Raw genomic sequence first — 24666 nt, 5'->3', positions numbered from 1 at the left:
TAGTTTTTTTTTTCCCTCAAAAATAATTGCCATGACTTGATCCCATACAGAAAAATTGAATTAACTTTTATTATATTTCCATTCATTCAAATTTTGAATTATATAGGAAGACTGAACTCAAGGATCTGAGGTTTTTGTCTTAAAGGAGAGAGGGTGGAGAATAAAAGTATCTTCTCTTTCATAGGGGATGCAGAGCCGCAGCTCACTGAAAGGCAGAAAAATCCCATGGTGACATATCTAAAGAACTCTCTAGAATTCTACCCTCCAAAACTTTTCAGAAAACTGTTCCAGGGAGGTGTCTCTTTAGAGGCATTCTTCTACATAACTACGTGAAGAGTATTTGAGAGGGAGCTTAAGTGTTGCCTGTCTGGTCTACACTGCAGGGCTCAGATGCTGGAGAAACTGCACCCACAGCTGGGGGATGTCTTGTGAGAGACAGAAGCCAGATTTGAGAAGCCACACATTTCACAGGAGTCCATCCAAGGAGCACCCTGGAATGAGGAAGCAAAACTTCTTTCTGCAGCGATCACTCTCTGTCCCCCTCCACTGCCAAAATTTAACATGTGTTTACCAGCAAAGCAAAAATATTCAAAGATCCCAAATCCATTTTCACAGAGCTGGCTAAAAGGGTTAATTAGAGGTTGAGATGCAATACATTAATTATTTGCACATGTATCCCTCACACTCCTGTCTTCTCTGTTCATATTTCATTCTGTCTGGAGGCTAAATGGATTGCAGAATATTGCTGGAACCTGCCATGGATGTATATCCCAATTGTTCTCTGTGTGCTGCCCACAAAGTCCCCACTATGGGAGACATCCCCAGGCCGCTGGATTTTTCTCTGATTCCTAATCTCTACCTATCTTTCCCTGCTGTTCCTATTTTACCACTGGGTCTAAATTCTGCCTGTGGAGTTCTGACCCCTGTATAGTTCCCTCCAAACTCTTCCTTAATATTCTTTGATTCCAAACTCTAAAGTACAAGGACATTCACTAAAAAGTGTTTAGGTTATAGCTGCCATGTTCATCTTCATATCCAGTGTGGAAAGGTAGCAAAAGGAGACAATAATGGGCAGAAAGAGGAATAAATGATTTAGGAAAAGAGAGCTCGGCATTGCATTCTCGAGGCTGCAGTCCTGTGGGACCAATGCTATTTGCAAACATCCTATCAAAAGTGCTGAGATATGTCTCCAAAGGCAAAGGAAACAAAAGCGAAAATGAACTTTTGGGACTTCATCAAGATCAAAAGCTTCTGCACAGCAAAGGAAATAGTCAACAAAGCAAAGAGGCAACCCACGGAATGGGAGAAAATATTTGCAAATGACAGTACAGACAAAAGGTTGATATCCAGGATGTATAAAGAACTTCTCAAACTCAACACACACAAAACAGATAATCATGTCAAAAGATGGGCGGAAGACATGAACAGACACTTCTCCAATGAAGACATACAAATGGCTTTTAGACACATGAAAAAATGTTCATCATCTCTAGCCATCAGGGAGATTCAAATTAAAACCACATTGAGATATCACCTTACACCAGTTAGAATGGCCAAAATTAGCAAGACAGGAAACAATGTGTGTTGGAGAGGATGTGGAGAAAGGGGAACCCTCTTACACTGTTGGTGGGAATGCAAGTTGGTGCAGCCACTTTGGAGAACAGTGTGGAGATTCCTCAAGAAATTAAAAATAGAGCTTCCCTATGACCGTACAATTGCACTCCTGGGTATTTACCCCAAAGATACAGATGTAGTGAAAAGAAGGGCCATCTCTATCCCAATGTTCATAGCAGCAATGGCCACAGTCACAAAACTGTGGAAAAAACCAAGATGCCCTTCAATGGATGAATGAATAAGGAAGATATGGTCCATATACACTATGAAGTATTATTCTCCATGAGAAAAGATGAATACCCAACTTTTGTAGCAATATGGTTGGGACTGGAAGAGATTGTGCTGAGTGAAATAAGTCAAGCAGAGAGAGTCAATTATCATATGATTTCACTTGTTTGTGGAACATGACAAATAATACGGAGGATATAGGGAGATGGAGAGGGGAAGGGAGTTGAGGGAAATTGGAAGGGGAGATGAACTATGAGAGACTATGGACTCTGAAAAACAATCTGAGAGTTTTGACGGGGTGGGGGGGGGTGGGAGGTTGGGGGAGCCAGGTGGTGGGTATTATGGAGTGTACATATTGCATGGATCACTGGTGTGGTGCATAAACAATGAATTCTGTTACACTGAAAAGAAATTAAATTTAAAAAGAACAAACAAACAAACAAAGTGTTGTGGGGCTGTGCTGGCTTGAGGAAGGAATCAGGGCTCCAGAAACTGGAGAGATCATGATCAGAGTCACTGAGTAAATGAAGGCAAACGTAGGCTTACCTAACAACTTGTTATTTCTGTTTGTGTGTTAAGTAATGGAGGTTAATAGTTATACCTTCCTCACTGCTTCACTGGATGATTTTCTGTATTACATAAAAAAATCGAGGTAAGCCCCTAGCACAGGATCTGGTACACAAGAGATGTTTAATAAACACTGTTCCCTGGTACACAAGAGATGTTTAATAAACACTGTTCCCTCCCCTTTCCTCCTTGCTGTTAATTTATAATCTACTGAGGTCTGGGGTTGAGGGGAATGGTACATTTGAAGTCTTCCCCCCCACCTTAGATTTCATTTGGTTCAGTATGTCTGTCTCCCGGTTTCCTACCTGAGAGTTTATCACCCCAGGTTAACAATACCAAAGGTGTTGCTATGGCTACCACTACCACTATCACTACCACTTCGGGTAGTGATAAAGCAGCCGGAAACAGAGTCAGTGCTTTCAGTCAGATGTCTTCACAACCACAGAGCTGGAAGGGAGAGCCTGGTGAGGACACTTGGGCATGAAATTCTTGGACTTCAGTGGGCAAGGTTGAAATCACGCCTGTAATGTGAGGTCCACAGGTATGAGGCCCTCCCTACGCACTACGAACTCTGCAGCACCAGGCCCTCTGAATGAGCAGCTATCATATCTGGGACACTTAAAATGCAAATTCAATTTCCTCTGTATTTTTAATCTCTTTTTTCAATCTCTTCTCTATTTCCACCTGACATCCTTTCTTTCTTTCCTTGAAAACAAAGTCTCCCTGATTTTTGACTCTGGGAAAAAAAAAGGAGAGAGAGAGAGAGACAAAGGGAGAGGAAAACCTTTTTCCTTTCATTAAAGTTGCTTACTGAATCATTCCATTTATGGAAAGCAGCAACATCCAGGCACCTCCCTTTTATCCCATTCTGTACCATACATTATGGGGTAATAATTCTTCCTCTTTTTTCATTTTTTTTTTACATATTTCTGTTATCTTTGGCATTCTAGTAACATAAGTTCACAGTATGAACAGAACTGGTTTGTCATGGCGCCTGGGTGGCTCAGTTGTTAAGCCTCTGCCTTCGGCTCAGGTCATGATCCTGCATCAGGCTCCATGCTCAGTGGGAAGCCTGCTTCTCCCTCTCCCACTCCCCCTGCCTGTATTCTCTCTCTCTCTCTCTCTTTCTCTCTCTCTCTCTCTCTCAAAAAACTAAATAAATAAAAGAACTGGTTTAGCAATCCAGTCCAAATCATCAACTTGAAAGGCAAACAGATAAACAAATACAAGCAAAAATGACCAAACACAAATTCCCTAGCCACATACTGTTCAGCCATTCAACATTAAGTTATGTCATTTCATCTTCCCGGCTCGTCTGTGGAGGAGTTGACATTAGCTGTTTTATAGAAGAACTTCGCCTGAGGTCAGAGTTAGTCTGCGTTTAAGCCACTAGAGGAGCCCAGGACCACCTCACTGCACAGCCAACTCTTTTCCTGTTTAATCGCTTTACAGTGACAGCTCGGTACAGAGCATCACACTGGTGCGAAGGTAGACACGGCATTAAAAGCTGCCTGTTACTACTGCCCAATATGGTGCCTGAGATTTTTTTTTTCTAAGTCAATACCGTATTCAGCAGTGCAACCTGTTTTCAGGGTTGCTGGTCTTTGAAAAATATGTATCTAGGGATATGTATCTAGGGAAGCAGAGCAAAGGACTGATGTTGCCTGTGGCACTTATGCCTAATGCATAGTACCGTATCCCTCAGCTCCTGGAAAATGAATTGCTTCTATTTTTCAATTCTTAGAAGGTTTTGTGGCTATTCACACAATGGAGACAAAGTACATATTGGTTTTGTGTGTTGTTGTTGTTGTTGTTGTTTTTCAATCTGAGCCCTCCTCCTCTGTTAAGCTATAAGGATGAAAAGAAACTGGGTTTAGGACTGAGGAAGCAGAGCATGAGGACTAGGCAGCTTCTGCAACCTGACTCAGTTCTTCATCGCTAAGAGAAGTGAGAGAGACTCTCTCCTGACCAGGACTGAAGTTGTGCGCGGGATGTAAGTTCTGTGCACATCAGGCCTACGCTTGCTCTGTGTAATATCAGGCCATTCTAAAGAAACAACTACCACCTTCAGCAGACTCAAAACACAAACTCATTTTTACCTGTATTTTTATCTCTATTACTAGACTAATCTCTATTTCCAACCATATATCCCTAGTACTATTGTGAGATTTAATGAAATACCTTATTTGAAGTTCCTGCCTAACTGGCATATAGTAGATGCTTAACAAAAAGAGATCTTTTTCTCTGCTCTCTTTCCTTTCCAAAGTTGAAGACAATTCACCTCTCTTTCTGACACAAAGCACTCTTATCTCGTGGCAAATTTGATCCATGCAGGTAATAGCTCCTCGCAAGAATCAGAAGACCAGCATTTACTCAGCATGATGTCATTATAATGCTATTTCCTTTAGGAGTTTCATTACTTGATAAACTCACAAACATCCTTCTGAGAGAACAGATGAGAGACTTTGCCCTCACAAAGCTCACAGTCTGGCTGGGGAGAGAGCTAAATAGTCATGAATGTGGGCTAGGGAATGCTGTGCCTGACTTGGGGACTCCGGATTAGGACCTTGGGATCACGTGAGTGCAACAAGCCTTCACTAACTTCAGGCCAAGTGGACTGCTGATGATGGAAAAGAATTCTCCATGACATTTAAAATCTTACAGCTCCTTCATTCTTTTTTAAATAGCTTTTATTTATTTGTTTGAGAGAGTGAATGAGAGCAAACTCTCTCTCTCTCTTTCTCTCTGTCTCTGTCTCTCAAGGGGGTAGGGGGAGAGGGAGACAATTCCTTGCTTAGTGCAGAGCCTGATGTGAGACTCAATCTCCTGACCCTGAGATCATGACCTGAGGGGAAATGAGCCATCTAGGTGCCCCGAACTCCTGTGCTCTTGAATATAGGACTGAATTTCCACCACAGAGCAGCCTATTAGCAATCACCCTGATATCCAGAGTTTGTAGTCAGAGGGAACCAGTCCAGAAATCAGCTTATTAAAAATATTAGTCGCTAGTGAATAGTATTTCAATATTGGACTGTGACCCTGAGAAACTTTGTGTAATACAGGTAAGCAAAAATCTGTCTACATTTTCTCTTAAGCTGCACGGACTTGGCCCAGTGTGAAATACAAATAGGCAAATCCCTCAGCTGTCTGAGAAACAAGCCAATCCAATGTGATGGGCCAGATGCTGGACTAGGTTGGCTGCCTCTGGATGGAAGGATGCTCTACCTTCTCTTCAAGAGACATCCACCCAGTCTTTTCAGAAGGAAGGCTCTCCACAAGGGAAACTGCTGTTAGAGAGATCTAGATAATATCTTCACTTCTGAAACTTAGCTGAAAATACTAGGCATCTTGACTAGCTTGTTTTTCTTCTCAAAAGTCAGAAGGCTAGAGAAAGCACAGGTTGGGAAACAGGATGGGAACCAATGAGTATTCAGCTCACAGTTGAGGTCAGACACTGCTCTGTCTACTTGTCTCACATCAACCATGCAAAGTGTCATTAACCCTATTCTGCAGGTACAAAAATCAGGATCACAGGGTTCAAGTGACTTGCCCAAAGTTACTTCGCAGGTAAATAGTAAGATCAGATTCAAGTGCCTGCCCAAAGTTACTTCACAGGTAAATAGTAAGATCAGATTCAAGTACCTGACTCCCTGAGTAAAAAAAAAAAAAAAAAAAAAAAATACTCATAACATTTTCCATCCTACCACACTTTAGCTCTCAATAGGCCAGGCTCCTGCTGTTATTCACTCTGTTGCTCTTAATTTCCCTTCCCATGTCCTTCTGTCTCTCTTTGCTTCCTCTCCCTCTTTTTCTTTATGTTCTTCCCTCACTCTTGGTTATATCTGAGTGGCAAAGAGGTCACACTTGCTTCTCATTGCCTGTTATTTTAAATACAGCTGAATTTCTTTTGGGGGACCAAGCTCTCCAAGGAAAGTCAGAAGACAACATTGCACCTTACTGTCAAATTACAAGGATCATTAACTTTCTGATGTTCTTATTTATCTATTTTTATTTATTTTTGGAGTCATTTATCACATAAGACACCAGTTTGTCAAGTGACACTTCAGTCATTGCTCCTAAAACATATATGGTAGTAAAGGGGCCATATGCTTGCAGGCAGTAGAAAATTGTCAAGGGAAGATTAACTCTTTTACCACAATTTAATTCTATAGAAAATTTCTATTATATTCAAATCTGTTGATTTAGTCATGATTCATTTACAGTGGCTGATAAGCATTGTGGCTGCCTTTCATTTGCCGACAGCATCCAAGACAGTATTTTATTATGATGACATGAAAGACAAGGTTAATACTAGCCAACAGGTCACATGCACCATTTGTTTTCCACCATCAAGAACTATGATTAAGATTTTAAACAACAGGCTGTCAGAAAAGAAAGTACATTGCTTTTTTTTAAAGTCACAACTTTGGTTTCATTGAAGAGCCTGAATGGTTGCAATCCCTGTTAACAACACTATTTATTTTGGAGACTGGCAGTTTTTTAAACAGCTGTTGGAGCACAAATGTAGGTCAATGTAAGGAAATTATGCCGAAGAATTTGCTCCATACTTCAGAACTGGGCCATGCCTCGAGGTCAGCACAAACAGAATAAGGCCAACAACGTCACTCTTCATGGACCCACTTTGCCTCCTGGGTAGCCTTGCCCAATTCCTATAAGCAGCCATGTCTAACTTAATAGATGCACTGAACACACAGAAAAAAAAGAAAAAAAAAAAAAACAAACCTACAAATCATCCTGGCTCTCAAATGTTCACCCTTGTCCTGGTCCTCAAGCCTGGATCTCCTTGGTCCTAACTTTCCTGGCCATAAGTTTCTGCTCCTATCTTGTCTTCTCATCAGACTCTGGGCAGACCAGGTCTGGATTCCCCAGGATTATGAGTATGGAGTTTCATGTGGCTCAGTGCTTCAAGACCTGCACGAGGGTCTGTCTCCTTCCTTCTTACAAGTTAACAGATGAGCATGCAGGAAGTCAGAATGCAAGTTACTACAGTAGCAAGCAGATTGTCCCAGTTATCCAATAGGGAATGGCCAACCACTCCAAAACCTAGTGGCTTACAATCACTACATGTATCTTGCTCCCTGATCTGCAGTTTGGGAAACTGCAAGGGAAGAGGCAGCTAATCTCTGGTCCACTTGGGGTTAACCACTTAAAGACACTGATGCAGTCTATACAGGGGAGGCCTGGACCTGAGAGAAGGGCAGGGATTGACAATAGAACTGGAAGGGAAAATGTACAGATTCAAAGTCATTGATACAGAAGAGGGCAGGAAAGGGAGTAAGAGAAAATATTCACTGAACAGGTAAGCAAGTATAGTATAAAGTGATTATAGATCCAAATGTGAATGTGAATATGTAAGTACATATTTTATCTATATATCTATATTCTACCTATATATCTATATCTATGTATCCAAAGCATCTGGCACAGTTTATGATGGATAAGGACTTATGAAGGGCTATTTGGACAGCCAACAATAGAGCCAGAAAGTCCTTGCTGGAGTCCAGCTAGACATGGCATGTCTCTATGACATGAATTTGAGAGAGAGAGAGAGTGCACTTTATCTTTGGGACAGTCCTTGAGACTGTCCTCTGACAGTCTCTTAGCTCTTTACTCTTAGTTAATAATACATCTAAAAACCATTTATAAATCATGCAATCATTTTGATTTTGTGTTTTAAACACCGTTTTCTCTTAATAAAAGGAACATTCTGTAATCATCTAGTTCTAATAAGTTTTGTTGAAATTTCAAAATGTGGGAAGAATAACTTTTGGGGAAAATATACATATATAGGGAAATATAAATATATGTATACATACATACACACACACATATGGATACATATTTACATATATATACTTATAGTTTATATCCTTATATATGGAAATTTTTCTTTTGGTACAGAATTGTAGACAACAATCTGTACTTACTAGACCTTTTCCCCCAAAAGTTGTTCTTATATTGTGTATACACACATGTACACATGCTGGAGTGATAAAATCTTAGTCTCAATTTGAGGTCTCAACTACCTGCTTTCTCTGGAGTAGTATCTATATGGTAATTTAGCTTGGGGGAGGGCGGGGGAGATATTTACTCCATGAGATGCACCATGGCATCTCTTAGGAGGTCTTTTGTTGACAAGCTATATATATCCCTGAAGAGGTGATCCGTGTTTTGATATTCAAGGATCTTTTAGTTACAGTGACATTTTCTAATACTTTTGTACTCTCTGGAGCACATATAAACATTCCAAGATGCCTGTACCACCTCGTAGTAATAAAAAAATGTCCTGAGGTTTCTAAGATCCTCCATACTTAGGGTCAGCCACACTGCTATTATTTCCTAGGAACGCTGTATTTTTCTCACACATGTTTAGCTTAGTCCCTAACTGTAGTCCATCTCCTTAAAGGCTAGAAAAATTAAGCCAAAAGTTCAATGTAGTGGTCCAGAAAACTGAGGATGAAAAGCATTTAAAAATTCAAAAGTCACAATAAATTCAAAAGAAAAAATAAGACTATATGTGACTTCTCAAAAGAAGTGATGGAAGCCAGAAGACAATGGGAAGATATGTATGAAGGACTAGAGAAATATAACTGCCAGATATCTCTTTAAACTGAAAGTGAAGTATTTGTAGACACAGAAGGAGAGGGAATTAATTTCTAGAAAACTACCATTTAAAAAATACTAGGGAGAGTTTTCATGGAAGAAGGAAAAAAATCCCAGATGAAAATCAGTAAGAAATGATGGGTGGTTTCATAGGATAGTAACTCTAAATGAATATTAATCTTATAAAACTATAGTAACAATATTTTAGAGATCTTAAATGATAGAATAAACAAATGTGATAACAGTAACATAGAATGGTGGGGGCTATAAATTAAATAAAAATGTTTTAACAAGGGGCCCCTGGGTGGCTCAGTGGGTTAAAGCCTCTGCCTTCGGCTCAGGTCATGATCCCAGGGTCCTGGGATCGAGCCCCATATCAGGTTCTCTGCTCGGCGGGGATACTGCCTCCCCCTCTCTCTCTGCCTGCCTCTCTGCCTACTTGTGATCTCTGTCTGTCACATAAATAAATAAAATATTTTTAAAAAATGTTTTAACAAGTTTCCATTATCTGGGAAGTGGTAAAAAGAAACTAATTTTTATTAGGCTCAAGTAAATGAAAGTATTGTACCATCTAAACTAACTACTAACAAGACAGTAAAGGCCTATTTAACAAGAGGATCTAAAGGGAAAGAACATATAAAAAATAACTTGATCACTAAAAAAATACTAGAAAAGAGTAATAAAAGAAAAGTAGACTAGCTGTAACAAGTTGAAAGCACATATAAAAATGATAGATTTAAAACCTAACATATCATGAATTTAAATAATTGAATGAAAAAAATGGTGAGATGATTAAAAACTTATCTTGAAAGAGATAAATTTTATTTTTTAAAGATTTTATTTGACAGAGAGATACAGAGAGAACGTGAGCAGGGGGAGAAGGCAGAGGGAGAGGGAGAAGCAGACTCCCCACTGAGCAGGGAACCAAATACAGGGCTTGATCCAAGGACTCCAAGATCATGACCTGAGCAGAAAGGAGACACTTAACCAACTGAGCCAGCTGGGTGCCCCAAAGGAGATAAATTTCAAATGTTGGACAAAAATGGGAGTAACTGATTAAAAATGTATAAATGTAAAAAACAAAGAATATCAGACAGAACTAATTTTATAAAATGATATTAAAACAAAAACCATTACTAGATTTGAAGAGAAGTCAATTTCATAATGATAAAAGGGTTAAATACACAAAAATAATTTCTCAATTCCAAATCTGTGGATGCCTAACAATATAGACTCCAATTCCTTAAAGCACAAATTAACTATAATAAAAGGGGCAATAAGCAAATCTCTGATTATTGTGGAGGACATAAACAGGTCCCCCTCAGAAACTGATCTAATAAGTAGACAAAATATTAAAAAGCCTATGGAAAAGAACACAGAAAATTCTTTTGAACTTGACCTAATTGATACGCACAACACATAGCAAAAAGCAATATTCAAGTATGAATATTTACTAATATGAACTAATGCATGATCATAAGGAAATTTAAAATTTTTAAATCATTCATAATAAGTTCATAGCATATTCTCTAAACACAGTGGGATTAAGCTAGACACTGATAACAAAAAAAACCTGTGGAGTCTCCATATATCTGGAAATTAAGGAAGAAGAGTAAAATTAGAGAAACTATACTTCTGTCTATCAAGATTTTTGTAAAGGCATAAAGCTTCAGATAGTATGGTATTGGTATCACAGAGAAAAAAACTAAAACAGAGTAAAAGCTCAGAAAGAGATCCAGATTGAGATGTTCACTTAATTTATGGCAATGATGACTTCACAGCAAAGGAGAAAGGATATTCTCTGTCAATAAGGATTTTGTTGGCTAACAGTATAAAAATCTTTATCCCTAATTCACATCATATGGAAAAATTAATTACAGGTGGACTACAGATCCAAATGTGAAAGGTAAAACAGTCGGGACGCCTGGGTGGCTCAGTGGGTTAAGCCGCTGCCTTCGGCTCAGGTCATGATCTCAGGGTCCTGGGATCGAGTCCCGCATCGGGCTCTCTGCTCAGCCAGGAGCCTGCTTCCCTCTCTCTCTGCCTGCCTCTCCGACTACTTGTGATTTCTCTCTGTCAAATAAATAAATAAAATCTTTAAAAAAAAAAAAAAAAGGTAAAACAGTAAAGAAAATATATTCATGAACTTGATATAAGAAAGATTTCTTTAAAAAGATACAAAAAATAAATATAAGCGTGTTAAATTGCACTACATTAAGCTTTATAATCATCAATAAGCACACTTAAAAGAGTCAGAAGCCAAATCATAGCATGAGAGAAGATATTTGCAATGTACACAGAGGAAAAAATATTTATGTGCAGAGGGCTTGCCAAAACAATAAGACCCCAATGGTAAACTGAACCAACTACTTGAACTGGAATATTACAGTTAAGAACCAAATGCCCAATAAATATTGGAAAAAGTTTTCAGTCATCAAACACATAAATTTTTTAAAAAGCAATATAACATACCGCAATTGGCAATTTAAAAAATACTAAAAATAACATTTGTTGGGGAAGCATGGGACCAATGGAAACTTTTATAGATTTCTGCTGGTAACGTATGTTAGTACAACCACTGAAGTATACTGATACTATCTACTAAAGCTCATCTCACGTACACATGCTGACATTGCAATTCTACTCCTCAATATATTCTATATGTATTTTCTTCATGGAAAGACATTTGCAAGAACATTTATAGCAGCATTTTTTATAATAATCTCATAATGTCAACAATGCACATAACCATCAACATTTGAATGCATCAATACGTTGTGTCTTATTCATATAGTGCGGTCTTATACAGAATTGAAAATAAACTTTGAACACCAAATACGTGAACATGGGTAAGTCCTGGAAAATTCGAGCGAAAGAAACCAGGTGTAAGAGGGTACCTACTGCATGAATTTCAGCAACACACAAAACCATCCAATGGTGTTAGAAGTCAAGATAGTGATTACTTATAGAGGGAAAATGATGGAGAGGGGCACAGAAGCTTTAATTTATGAAAATTAATCTAGCTGACATTAATTTTTATATCACTTTAACCCTTCACTCTTATGATAAATCCGAAACTAAATTTAAAAAGAAAATTAATCTAGCTTTACCTGTGTGCCTTGTGCATTCTTCTGGGTATGTATGTATGTGTATATTTTTTTCTATAACTATAGCCAAAATTTATTTACTTTTAAAGATTTATTTATTTAGTTAGTTATTTGAGAGTTAGTGTGCATGAGCAGTAGGGTCAGAGGGAGTGGGAGAGAATCTCAAGCACACCCCATGGTGAGCCCAACGCAGATCTGGATCCCGGGACCCTGAGATCATGACCTGAGCCCAAACCAAGAGTTGGATGCTCAACTGACTGTCTGCCCAGGCACTCCAAGCCAAAATTTAAAAGGTTCACTCTAATTTTGCTGTTCAATTTTATGTAGTTCTAAATTATTTGTTCAAGTTATATTCTGATAAACAGCAAGAGATCTGGGTTTAGATAAGTTTAAACTACCTCCCTCCCCCACTCTTTCCTCTTGGTTCTTGCTCTGCTGAATGTTAGCCACCATGTGCAGAACAACAAAGCCCTTCTTTTCTGTGAAAGTTGGTCAGCCCTTGCTTTTTTCCCTCAGGGAAATCTTCACAGGATTACAGGGTGGAGGGATTAAGTGAGGGGCCACAGGACTCTAAAAGCTCTCCTCCCCTCTACATCGCCTGCTAGGGCATTCAGACGTGAGGGGGGCTTCAGCTGGTGCAGGGGTACATTTTATTTGGGAGGCATCTTTGCCCACTGAAAATTAATGGAAGCCCAAGGTAAGCCCTGAGGAAAGGGAGCAAGGCTAGCTGCTTAGGAGTGATCCTACTTCTGGGACTGATAAGAAGGCACTTGGGTCAAATTGTAAGATTTCAACTTCCTGGGGCAAGAAAGTAAAGAGTTGTCCATCCCACGGTCACAGTTCCTGATGCCCAGAGGGTGAAGAGTGATCATTTGGAAAGCTACAAACACAGATGAGGAAGGCAGACACCCATCAGCAGACTCCAAGAGTTATAGGAAGAGTAACTATAGAGACTTTGGCCTCACCACACTGTACTTCTCTGGAGAGATGCCTTCCCACATCTAAGTCATTTCTCCAGATGACCGGAAGGCCTGAATGTTAAAATCTGGAAAGTCTGCGTGAGGCTCATTTTTCTCATGCCAGAATAAAATGAACCAAATGCCAACAGAGAGAGTTAAAAGTACTTGCAAACCTCTTCTTGACATCATCAGGTCTAACTTTATAAATTACTTGATTTAACAAACTATTGATAGGATATTAGTTGAGCGTCTTCGTTTTCTAGTGTGGTTGCAGCAGATGACTGTTGGAGCACCTTCCTGGCTCAGTGATGTCACTTTAATCACATCACTACATCTTGGCATCACAATAAAGAATTCGCAATCATGAGAGACTATGGACTCTGAAAAACAACCTGAGAGTTTTGAAGCGGTTGGGGGTGGGAGGTTGGGGGAGCCTGGTGGCGGGTATTAAGGAGGGCATGTATTGCATGGAGCACTGGGTGTGGTGCAAAAACAATGAATTCTGTTATGCTGAAAATAAAAAAAAAAAATTCACAATAAAGAATTCCTAGTATGCATTTTGCACAATATGATCACACCCCCACTCTTGCCCCGTCTACAGTTGACTGAGCCACATGACCCAAGGTGGGCCAATCAGAATTTTAAGTATTAAATGTTAGAGTTGAATAAAAAGATATACTTCTTTGGATACCCAACGTGTAAAATTAAAAATGTAAGACATTTTTTTTTTTAATTATGTAGGTTTGGAAATAGAGAAAACTGGTCTGCAGAGGAGAAAAATAAGATATAATGAGAGAAACTATCAAGTCTCCCCACCAGGACTGAATACTTGCCCTCAGATTTCAAAAAACACCCCTCTCTTCTCTCAAGAAATGTACCCAATTATGGTGAGTGGTGAAGTGTAAGATCTTCTATCTGCTGTAAAGGAGTCCTAACATACAGGTACTGTCACACTGAAGAGCAAAGGGTAGGAATTCCATCTTCACACGAGCACCGTTCACTCAGAATGTCTGCCCCTTCCAATCTATGGCTTGGCTTCAGGTGGGTTTTCTTGTCTGCCTTCTCTCAAAGACCTCTTTTATCCCACATGAAAAAGCTGAAACTTGCTTGCCCTCTGTTTTGCAGTTTCCCTCTAGAACCAAATGAGATCAAGGCAGTTATTTTGTTTTGTTTCATAATTGCCTTTCAAGATGATGAAAACTGTAATTTTTTTGTTTATTGGATTTTTTTCTTCTTGCAATTTGTTAATGTTTTCATTTGACAGCACCTTACCCTGCAGATGAGGGGGAAGAACAGCACCAACTTGTTTTCTAGTATCGTGCGTGGAGAGCTGCCGGTAAGTCTCACTCCCCAAAGGGCAGGCACTCGAGGCTACCTTCCCTGGGCAGAGGAAAGAGAAGCAGCTTTCACAGGCATCCCAGACAGCAACAGAGGAAGTGTACGTATTACGTGCAGACTTGCCTTCCCGAACCGCGCTTATGTGATCAAGATCGATCTTGTAGGCAGCAATTACAGAATCACCAGGGAATCAATGCGGCTCAATTTACACTGACCTCAGCAGACTAGTTTATAGTGGAGTAAGTACCTTCAGGCTCTTGTCGGGGGAGATTCAAATAGAAACAGACATGGATGTTCTTCAGACGGTCTTTTTCTGGGAACACATGGTGGGTCAGCAGGATAAAGATAGATCCTGGGCCACAGGGCATCTGCCAGGCCTTAATTTTTGTGGTTTAGTTTAGGCAGGAAAAGAGAGAGTATTGTGAAGTGATATTAATAACAGACTAGCATTTATTGGGTCTTTCACATGTGCCTGGCATGGTTATAATAATATTTTATGGTGCTACCTGTTATTTTATAAGCACGATAACATGGGGTAATATTTTCCTCGTATTTCACAATGACATGGGGGCTATTATTTTCCTCGCATTTCACAAAAAGAGCAAAATATTGTTAGCCCACATTTTATTGATGAGCAAACTGCAGCTTAGAAAAGTTAGGTCACAGCCCCTGAGTATCAGAGCTGGGATTCAGGGCAGGTAATCTGACTTCAGTGTTCATGCTGAGAGCTCCAGGTGAGCCATTCTCTCATCCATCCTTCAGACTACAGCACATCTGCTAGTTTCTCCTCCCAAGGTCTAGGCAAGGGCTGACGAAGAATCCCAGGGCTGAGTGTTATCTGAAAAGCACAGAGAAGCCTGGCACAAGGACCTGGAGAATCATGCTGGAAGCTGAATGCAAGAACAGCAGTAGCCAAACATGGTCAGTGGCCAGGAGGGACGCAGAATGCATTTCAGTTCACCATCAGTTAAGATCATGAGTAGCAAGTGTGTCCAAATCCCCTTGAATTAGTGCGGGGGCCAGGAGTTGCTGCCTAACAAAGTCTTCACTGCTGGGGGTGCAGGGAAGGTGCTCAGGCACCCGGTTTCCTAGACAACGGAAGGAAGCAAGCATCCTCCTGCAATCACCTGTCCATTCCACTATGCAGGGAGCTACTGCCTCGGAGGCAGAGCCCATGGCACAGTTCTGGCTGTGTCTTTCTGTCCCAATCCAGGTTACATGGCTTCCTATGAGAGACGGCAGAATCCTTACCTCCACGACATTGATAGCCAAGTCACACAAGGAGAAAGAGTAGTAGTAAGTAGAAGTAAGCAGAAGGGCTTTGCCTCTCCTATGTATCTTTTAGCCCACTTTGGTCTCAGAGCAGACGGCGCTATGGCTTCTTCCTGATTTCTTCTCTTGTCCCTTATCTTAGCATCCCTCCCACACACCTCGGCACCTGGTTTCTCCCAGTCCAGTCTCACTGAGGAAACTCTTAGCATAGAGCAGATAGCCTGGTATTTTCACAGGACTTTCTTGGATTTGAACATTGGTCAATAAGAATAAAAAGTGTCGTAAGACTCTGGCTAATCATACAAAACTTCCTTGGCCCTATCTGCTTCCTCCTACCCAAGGCTCACGGGCCCTGCATGATCACATCTACCTCCTAAAATGCAAACTCATATCCCCCAAATCATCTGTACTTCTTTTGTTCCTTCCTCTAGGGTTCCAGCTCCGCTGCCATACGCAGAGCCCCAGCTAACATGAGAGCTTTTCCCCCAGCACCCTTTCTCACATGGCCAAGAGAACATTCTAACCCTGACATCCACTTTACGCTTAGAGCCTACCCACTCAAAACCCATTTCTGCCTGGAAAGACCTACAGGGGGACAGATTCTTTGAGTGAGCTTTCTCTGTAGATAGGACTTGTCCCTCACCCAGGGCATGGGCTGTCCTTTGCAGAGCCTTCTAAGATAGGAGTATCATTATTGTGCCTCCTTTACCATTAGTTTACCAATTTACCAATTTACTAACTTACCAATTAATGCTTGGAGGAACAAATAAATGATTTTTCCAAAGTCACACGACTCCCCAGTGGTAGGGTTGGGGTTTGAATCCATATAAATCTGCCTGCTAAGCCACAGTTATTCCCTGCTGACATCAGTGGTCTCAAGTCCCTAATGCACATCTTATATTTCACGAAAACAAACGGTCTGTCATAATGAACTCCAGAGCTGCACTGGTAGGTTTTGAAGGAGCCAACTTTTATTTATTAAGATCTCTGGGTAAACCTGTTTAGGCTCACTATTTATTATTGCTATTCTTGCTCTGAAACGGACCTGGCTGGGAACTTGAAAAATGGATGGAGAATTGTATCATTGCATTCCAACTGGTTAAAATCCCTCCTTCCAGTTCTTCTCAACATTCATCCTGGAATTACAGTGCAGACCATGAAGCTTGGGGGTATTCTCCATTCTTTGCAATTTTGAAAGCTGTGGAGGTCCCACTGAGCACACAAGGCTGAGAACTGAATATGTATCGTTAGTGGAATGCTTTGTGCTTCAAGACTCCCCAAAGAGAAAAGCAAGGGGAGGAAGAATGTTAAACTTGGTTCAGACCAAAAACGATCTGTGAACCCTCTTGTTTGCCTTTACGAGATCCATCAATGCCTCCTCTCTTCCAGAGCAGCTATCAGCTGTGCCCTAAAACCCCTAAGCGAATGCCTGGTTCTCCAAAACCTCCTGGGTGGTGCTTCGGTCCCTTATACCTCACCCAGGTCCTTTCAAGACCTCAGCTTAGCTGCTTGTTTCATGGTGACCTTTGGCTCCCTGTCTTCCGCTGCAGTGCCTTCAGACTTGTCCTTCAATTTACCTTCTCTCTCCCTGTGGCTGGACTTTCTGGCATCCATTTGTGACATGCTCAATACTGACAGGAAGCTGGCCCTTTGCCTTCTATCGCTTAGCTCCCTCCTATCAAGCTGATATCCCTGAATCTCTCTTTCCCCATTTGGTATCCAGCGTGATTGATTGCCAGCATTGGTAAGATGTACAGACTACCCTGCAGCTCACTGGCTATGAGGACCACGATGGCAGGGCCATTCCTAGAGACTAGGGTTTTAACCATTATAGTCCTCTTCAAACCAATCATTCTACCAACATGTCCACAATGTGCATACGTGCATGCATGTAAATGCATGTGTGGGGAAGTTGGAAAGGCAGATAGAGTGCACCCTTAACTAACTTTTCCTTAACATTACTGGATCCAGCATATAATTCTAGATAGGAAACCAGGGTCCTAGTGATGAAGTCCCAGAACCTAAGTCAGGTTTGGTGGGGTACGGAGGTTCGGAGCCGACGACTAAAGAAAGAATTCTTAAGACGTCGTTGGTGCAAAAGGTGATTTATTAGAGCATGGGGACAGGGCCCATGGGCAGGCGGAGATGTGGCTGCTGCCCTGGGTTTTGAGGGTAGGCATGTTATATACCTCCCGGTTGGGGGGAGGTGGTGAAGGGATGGGAGATTTCAACAGAGTTTTCACATGTTAAGGAGGGCCTACAAGGTGCCTGGGGGAGGCCTTGCCCTTATGGCCTGCCTGATCAATGTCATCTTTAGGTCAGGCATTAACATCAAGATAATTGGGAGATTCTTGGTGGGGTATTATGATCCGGCTATCATTTACATTCCCTTCTACCTCAGTCTCCTCCAGTTTATGGTGGGAGGGAGACATTAGGGCTTCAAGAACCGAGAATTATTTGCCTCTGGAAATTTGTGCTATTGCTAAGGTAACCTCCCTGTTTAGGTCTCTAGGACATCTGTAGGGCAAGGGAGATTCCTGTTCTGCAGGATTGCGATCCCTGCAAGTTAACTATTTATCGTTTTATTTTTATGGCAGTCAGGGGTGCCTGAGGAATGCTACACATATGGAGGGGAGCGGGTGAAGAGGGGGTGCAAGGCGCCAGCTTTTGCTTTGTCCTCAGCCAGCCTCCTGCTCCCTCATTACTAGTGTGACACTGTGAATCCTCATGTGTGATTCTATAATTAGTCTTCACCCCCTTTGTGATATTGAGATGCTCCTTGTGGCTTCTACTCCCTAAAAAGCACAGGAAGCTGATGAAGAAAGGTGGGGAAGGAGGGGCAAGCCTGGAGGCCTGAGGGCATGGTTAAACCTTGCCAGGAAGTGCTTGTGGGCCAGAAGTTAACATATCAGAAGCAGTTGGTAGCAGACACAGAGATGATAGGATATTAGGAAATCACCAGTGTCCAGAATCCAGAAATTTGTGAGGGTCAACATAGGACAGCGAATGAAAAAAAAAAAAAATTAGCCACTCTTTATCACACGTGCAGATCGACAAGGGGAAAGAAGGAAAGTAACCTCATAGATCCACACTGCACACTCCTTGCCCCCTCTGAGATCCATTTCAGCTCCTTAGGGGCGGTAGGTGCAGTGACGGTCGTTCACATCCTAACTCTGGAGATACTCTCAAAACACATCATGAGTTTCCTCAGTTCAGCATGAATGTCACATTAAAAAGCAATGGGCATGTCCAGGAAAAGCAAACTGAAGTATCAAATCAGCCGGAAAATTAGAAATTGTCTCTATTTAAATGTACAAAAAATCTACTTGTTCATTCTTTTTAAGAAAATTCAAATGTCTGGCCATGGACGACTGTAAACTTGAGCTCTGGCACAATAGCTCTCTGCCAGGAGAACTGACATCACCACACCCTTCCGGCCGCTCCTCTCAGCCCTGCACACTCAGAGGCACACACTCACACCCGGCACTGCCTGTTCTCCCTCTGGAACACACTGGCCTTCTTCCCTCTCCTTACCTGTGCCCTGTGCCGTCCTCCCCAGGGACCTATGCTTACTCTCTATCCACCTAGAATGGTCTTTCCTCTCTCTTCCTTGCTTCACTGACTCTCTACCTCTGCTCACTTCTTCAAGACATACGCTCCTAAGTGCTTTCTCATGTCTGATACTAACCAGAGACAGTCACAGTGACATCAGATCTCTGGAAAGCCACCCAGATGTATACACTACACTGTGAGCTACATTATTTTCTTGTGCTGAAGATCTCATGGCAACTGATAAAAAGTGGGGTTTGGGATGTGATTAAAGTTGTTTCAGTTCCTTTACAGTTCAGAACATTTTCTTTTTGATAAACTAAGTTGAAATTTCCTAATCCCCTATTGGGTCCTTCTCTCCTCTCTGAAATGTATTCCCCCTACCCCACTCACTCCCAAGGTCTTTTGGGGGTAAGATGAGGTTTACGCATGCCCAGGGCACAAGGAAGACCAAAAAGGTCACTGCTGCCCTCAAGGGCCTCACTAACCCCTTGACTATCTGCCTGCTGACCAGGCTCAGGGGAATCTAAGCCTTCCCAGGTTGTTGGGTGCTATGCTACACCCCCTGCCAAGGACCACACACTTGTCCTTATCTTCAGCCTGATGACCCTCTACACTCATGGCCTTTCTGTCCATCCCCAGGGTTTTCTGGTCCACTCTCTGGTCTTTCTGGTCAGTGGTGCTGTACCATTGAGCACTGGAGCCAATATGGGGATGAAGCCTTCAGATGAGGAGTTCTCCAGCCAGAGGCAGGCAGGGGAGTCTGCATTCTGACTTTGAGAGAAAGAAACACCAAACTTGGTTCTTTGGGCATGACCATTTTCCAATGCCATGGAGGTGCAGGATCACAGGAATGTCTTCAGACTGGCCAGATTTCTGCTCCGGCAGTGACAATGGTCTCCTAGAGTTGCTGGCAGCAACAACACCATATTGGCATAATTCCAAACCCCACTTTATCTACTAGCTGTGGTCTAATTAACCAGCATCCAAGAGTACTTCTGAGTGCTGACTTAACATCATGAGAGCAATTGAACACTAACCACTTGGGTTCTAGGTCTTATGATAGGAATATGGACCTGAGAACCAAAGAAAGAAATTCTCATCATTTAACAAAAAGTTAAATTAAAAAAAAATTCTCATCATTTAACAAAAAATGTCTTCCAGGATGATTAACCCCAGGTGGAGTATTTCCCTAAGATATCCCTAAATATGTTGAAGAGAAAGGTGTGGGGCTCTGGACACACAGCTGGACAATGAAAGGGTAAAGGGCACTCCTTACACCTATACTTGGATGGGGGGAGGGGTCCCCTGAGCCAAGACAGTATAAAACATACCCTCACAGTCATGTGTCTCTAAATTTACTAAATGTTCTTTCACAATACAGATATTTTGGCAGATGATTTCCTCTTGCTGTAGATTCAAAGCCAAGGGCTTGGCATTGAGGAGCTCACATGGCAATGGAGGAGAGAAAAGGCAACCCAAATGTGATAGATATATTCACAGAGTATTCTGGAAGAATTGGATTTGGGGGATGAAAGCTCTTTACGTAGGCCCTCCAGAGGTTTAATTACTATGCACTGTTATGTTGATATTTTGATTCAGACAAACTTTTAATTATGCCACTTTCATGAAATAAAATTTGGGCTTACGTAAACATAGATTTTATTCCAAAGGATTTTTGCAGGAGGGATTACTGCAATAATGGGGAGGGACTACTCGATAGGGAGAAGGCTCCCACCATGAGACCTGCAAATATCTCCCACCTCAGGCAGGAAAGGGCTTTTCTTATACAAGGAGGAGTCAAGCGGGACAGGAAGCACTGAGGGTGGAAAAGTGAGATATGTGGATGGAGGTGGCAGGTGGCATGATCTGAGAAACGATCAGAGCATTTTACCAAGAGAATCCATTCCGGGGACGGGTCATTAAGGAGAGGCTGCATGCTGGCTCAGTTTGAAGGCAGGTCAAACTTCAGGGCTGTGATGGGGCAGGAACGTTAACTAGGTTTGTTCCAGTCACAATAGCAGGCCAATACTGACAAGTGCGTATAAACAATTCAGCTAGCTAATCATTTATAGGATAAAGAATGGGCATCTGGGCAGTCCATGTCTGGCCTTGTTGTAGGTAAACAGGAAGGACAGCAGAGAGTCTTAGCTAAGTCACAAGGCAGTATACCACTTTGCAGTAAACCACTCCCCGGAACACAAAAAGAGCAGGGAGATTTCTTAATTGTTGCTGTTTTTCAGGACTACAGGTCTCAGACAAAATTCAAGTACTTTCTATGTGATTTTGAGCCTCAGTCTTCTCAGGGACAAACTGGGATAAAAATGGTTGCCATATCATGGTGAGGACCTAGATGGAAACTTATATAAAAGAAGTTACCGTAGTACCAGGCACGTTTTTCAGAGTTCAATAAGAGTAATCATTATTATTCAGACCCTTTTTGTTGCTATTTTTACTGCATCCTGAGCTTTGTTTTTATTAAAGCAATTTTTATCATTTATTTTTAACTTGAATGCAAGTAACCAGTCTATAGCAAAGCATTTAACAAAAAGTGAGTATGTGATTAATCTTAATATGATCCCATTACCATCCAGGAGAGAGCCGATGGCACCAGAAGCATTTGACCTAAAAAGGACATAATAGTAGGATCTTGTTAAACTGAATTTTAAGTATGATTTCATTCAACTCATTCCCCAGAACCCATGCAACGTGCTGTTTACAATCTAAATGAGCCCAGGCCTCTGGGGTGCAGAGGCTGGAGATTTCTTTGCTAGCCTAAGGAGAGGCCAACTCTCTGGGGGTTATTCCCCTGGGTCTCCATGTGCACTCGAATTTATGCCAATGTGGCCCCAGCAGCTCTTTCTATGAACATTCAGATTCTTCCAGATCTTTCTTACACCGGGGATGGAGCGTCTCCTAACATCTTACTGGTTTAGAAAGGATTCCTTAAAGACTTTACACAGGAGCCTTAAATATTTCATGGACTCATCTGCCTGTTTAATTATGTCTACATGCAAAAAAGCCTTCCTGGCTAGGTATACATTTTGCAATACTGTTATATAAATATTTAAACAGCTGGGCTTCTTTGTATCCTCAAGAAAAGCGCTCAGTCTTTGCCTGGGAAGAGAGGCTCAAAGTGAAGAACCTGTGGAAAGGTATACATAAGTAGATGTCCACATAGAAGTAGGGTGACTAGTTTTTATTTTTAAAGCTGATTGAACAAAAAAGAATGTGCCCTTTGCCTTGACTATTTGCCAAGGTAGCTTCTAAGTGTGCTATAGGGGGACCTTGGAGCAAGAGGCAGAAATGAGAGTCCTGGTTTTATGATCTTCCAAGTAGACAAAACTTCGCAAGTCATTTAACCTCTCTGAGCCTTATCTTCCTCATTTAAAAAATAAAAGGACTAATGGAGCAGTCACTGTGGAAAGCACTATCCCTGTTCATCAAAAAATTAAACATAGAATCACCATGCGATCCAATAATTCCACCTCTGACTATACACACAGAAGAACTGAACGGAAGGACTCATATTGATTACAACCATGTTCTTAGCAACATTATTCACAATAGCTAAAATGTGAAAGCAACTACAATGTTCACTAACAGATGGGTAAACAAAATGTGACGTGTATCTTCACACACAAACACACACACACACACACATGTGCACGGTGAATTATTATTTGGCCTTCAAAAGGGAGGAGATTCTGATATACGCCACAACATAGATGGACCTTGAAGACATTGTAAAAGGATACCTCAAAATGGAATAAGCAAGCCTAGGTAAGAGAGTCTATTTTTAAATAAAGGTCAGGAGGCAATGAGGGAGGAGAAATTCATGCATGTCTTCATTAGGGAAACCATGTTTTGTTTTGTTCTGTTTTGTTCAAACCTTTCGCCCAGCTGCAAGTCCTCAGCTGGGACTTACCTTCCTCATCATGACAACTGAATCTTTCCACATTCATCGCTTCGATTAGAAAGAGGTCGATGCATCTTAACAAGTTGCAACCCTGTATTTGCATATTACCTCAACCAATGGTCGTGAACTTGGTTTCAATCCCTGCTTTGCATGGAGGACCTGAATGAGAACTACACTCATAGCCTTTCACCTTTGTAACTCTTCCCCTCTTTGTCTTCCTTAGAACCCAATTCAGGTTTCTACCGGAATCCGTGTCTCCCATGTTGCAATTCTAATTGCCCAAAGAATGTCTATTTGCTTAAATTTTAAGTTCCTTCTTGGTCAACAACATTATGCTAAGTGAAATAAGCCAGACCCCAAAGGACTTATACTGTGTGATTCCACCTCCATGAGGTAACTAGGTAGTCAAATTCTTATAGACATAGAATTATGGTTGCCAAGGACTGGGAAGGAAGGGGACTTTTAGTTTGGGAAGATGAAAAAGTTCTGGAGGTAGACAGTACTGGTGGCTATACATCAACATGAGTGTGCTCAGTGCCACTAAACCATGCACTTAAAAATGCTTAAAACAGTAAATTTTGTGTTGTGTGTAATTCACCACAATAAAACAATGGGAATAATTAGATTTACCTTAAGGAAACATTTCAAGTGCTAAGTCAATCATATATATATATATATATATATATTTTTTTTAAAGATTTTGTTTATTTATTTGACAAAGAGAGAGACAGTAGGAGAGGAAACAAAAGGAGAGGGAGAGGGAAAATGAGAAGCAAGCTTCCCACTGAGCAGAGAGCCCATTGAGGGGCTCTATCCTAGGACCCTGGGATCATGACCTGAGCCAAAGGCAGACGCTTAACTGACTGAGCCACCCAGACACCCCAGTAAATCACATTTATTAATATGTGAAATACTTTGTTCAGTAGATGGTACTTTGAAGTGAACCAAAAGATAACAATGCCTTTGTTATCCAGGATCAGGATGGTCTGGGTGAGCGCTTTGGAGCTTCCTACACTGCTTGTGCCGAGGAGGGCTAGTAAGGAGACCTGATCACAGGGAAACAATGATTGTTCCATCATGGATGGCTTCACGATCTCAAAAGTAAAGCTTTTCATGTATATTTCAGGTAAAGCAAACAAATTTTAAAAACCTAACCTTGGGCGCCTGGTGGTTCAATCAGTTAAGTGTCTGCCTTCATCTCAGATCATGATCCCAGGGTCCTGGGATTAAGTCCCACACCAGACTCCCTGATCACTAGGGAGCCTGCTTCTCTCTCTATGCCCCTCCCCCCTGCTCACCCTCACTCTCCCCCCACCTCGAAAATAAATAAAAATACTTTTTAAAAAATGAATCTTTTCCATGTGCCCATACATGCCTTTTAATTAAACTTTCAAGATGATTGTGGAGTCACATACATTTGTCAGAAATAATGCAGAGATCTTATGCATTTTTTACCCAGCCTTCCCCAGCTGGTAGCATCTTGCAAAAC

This window comes from Mustela lutreola, chromosome 4 (assembly GCF_030435805.1).
Source record: "Mustela lutreola isolate mMusLut2 chromosome 4, mMusLut2.pri, whole genome shotgun sequence".
NCBI lineage: Eukaryota > Metazoa > Chordata > Mammalia > Carnivora > Mustelidae > Mustela > Mustela lutreola.
The sequence above is the reverse complement of the archived record's forward strand: the minus strand, read 5'-3'. Positions refer to the sequence as shown.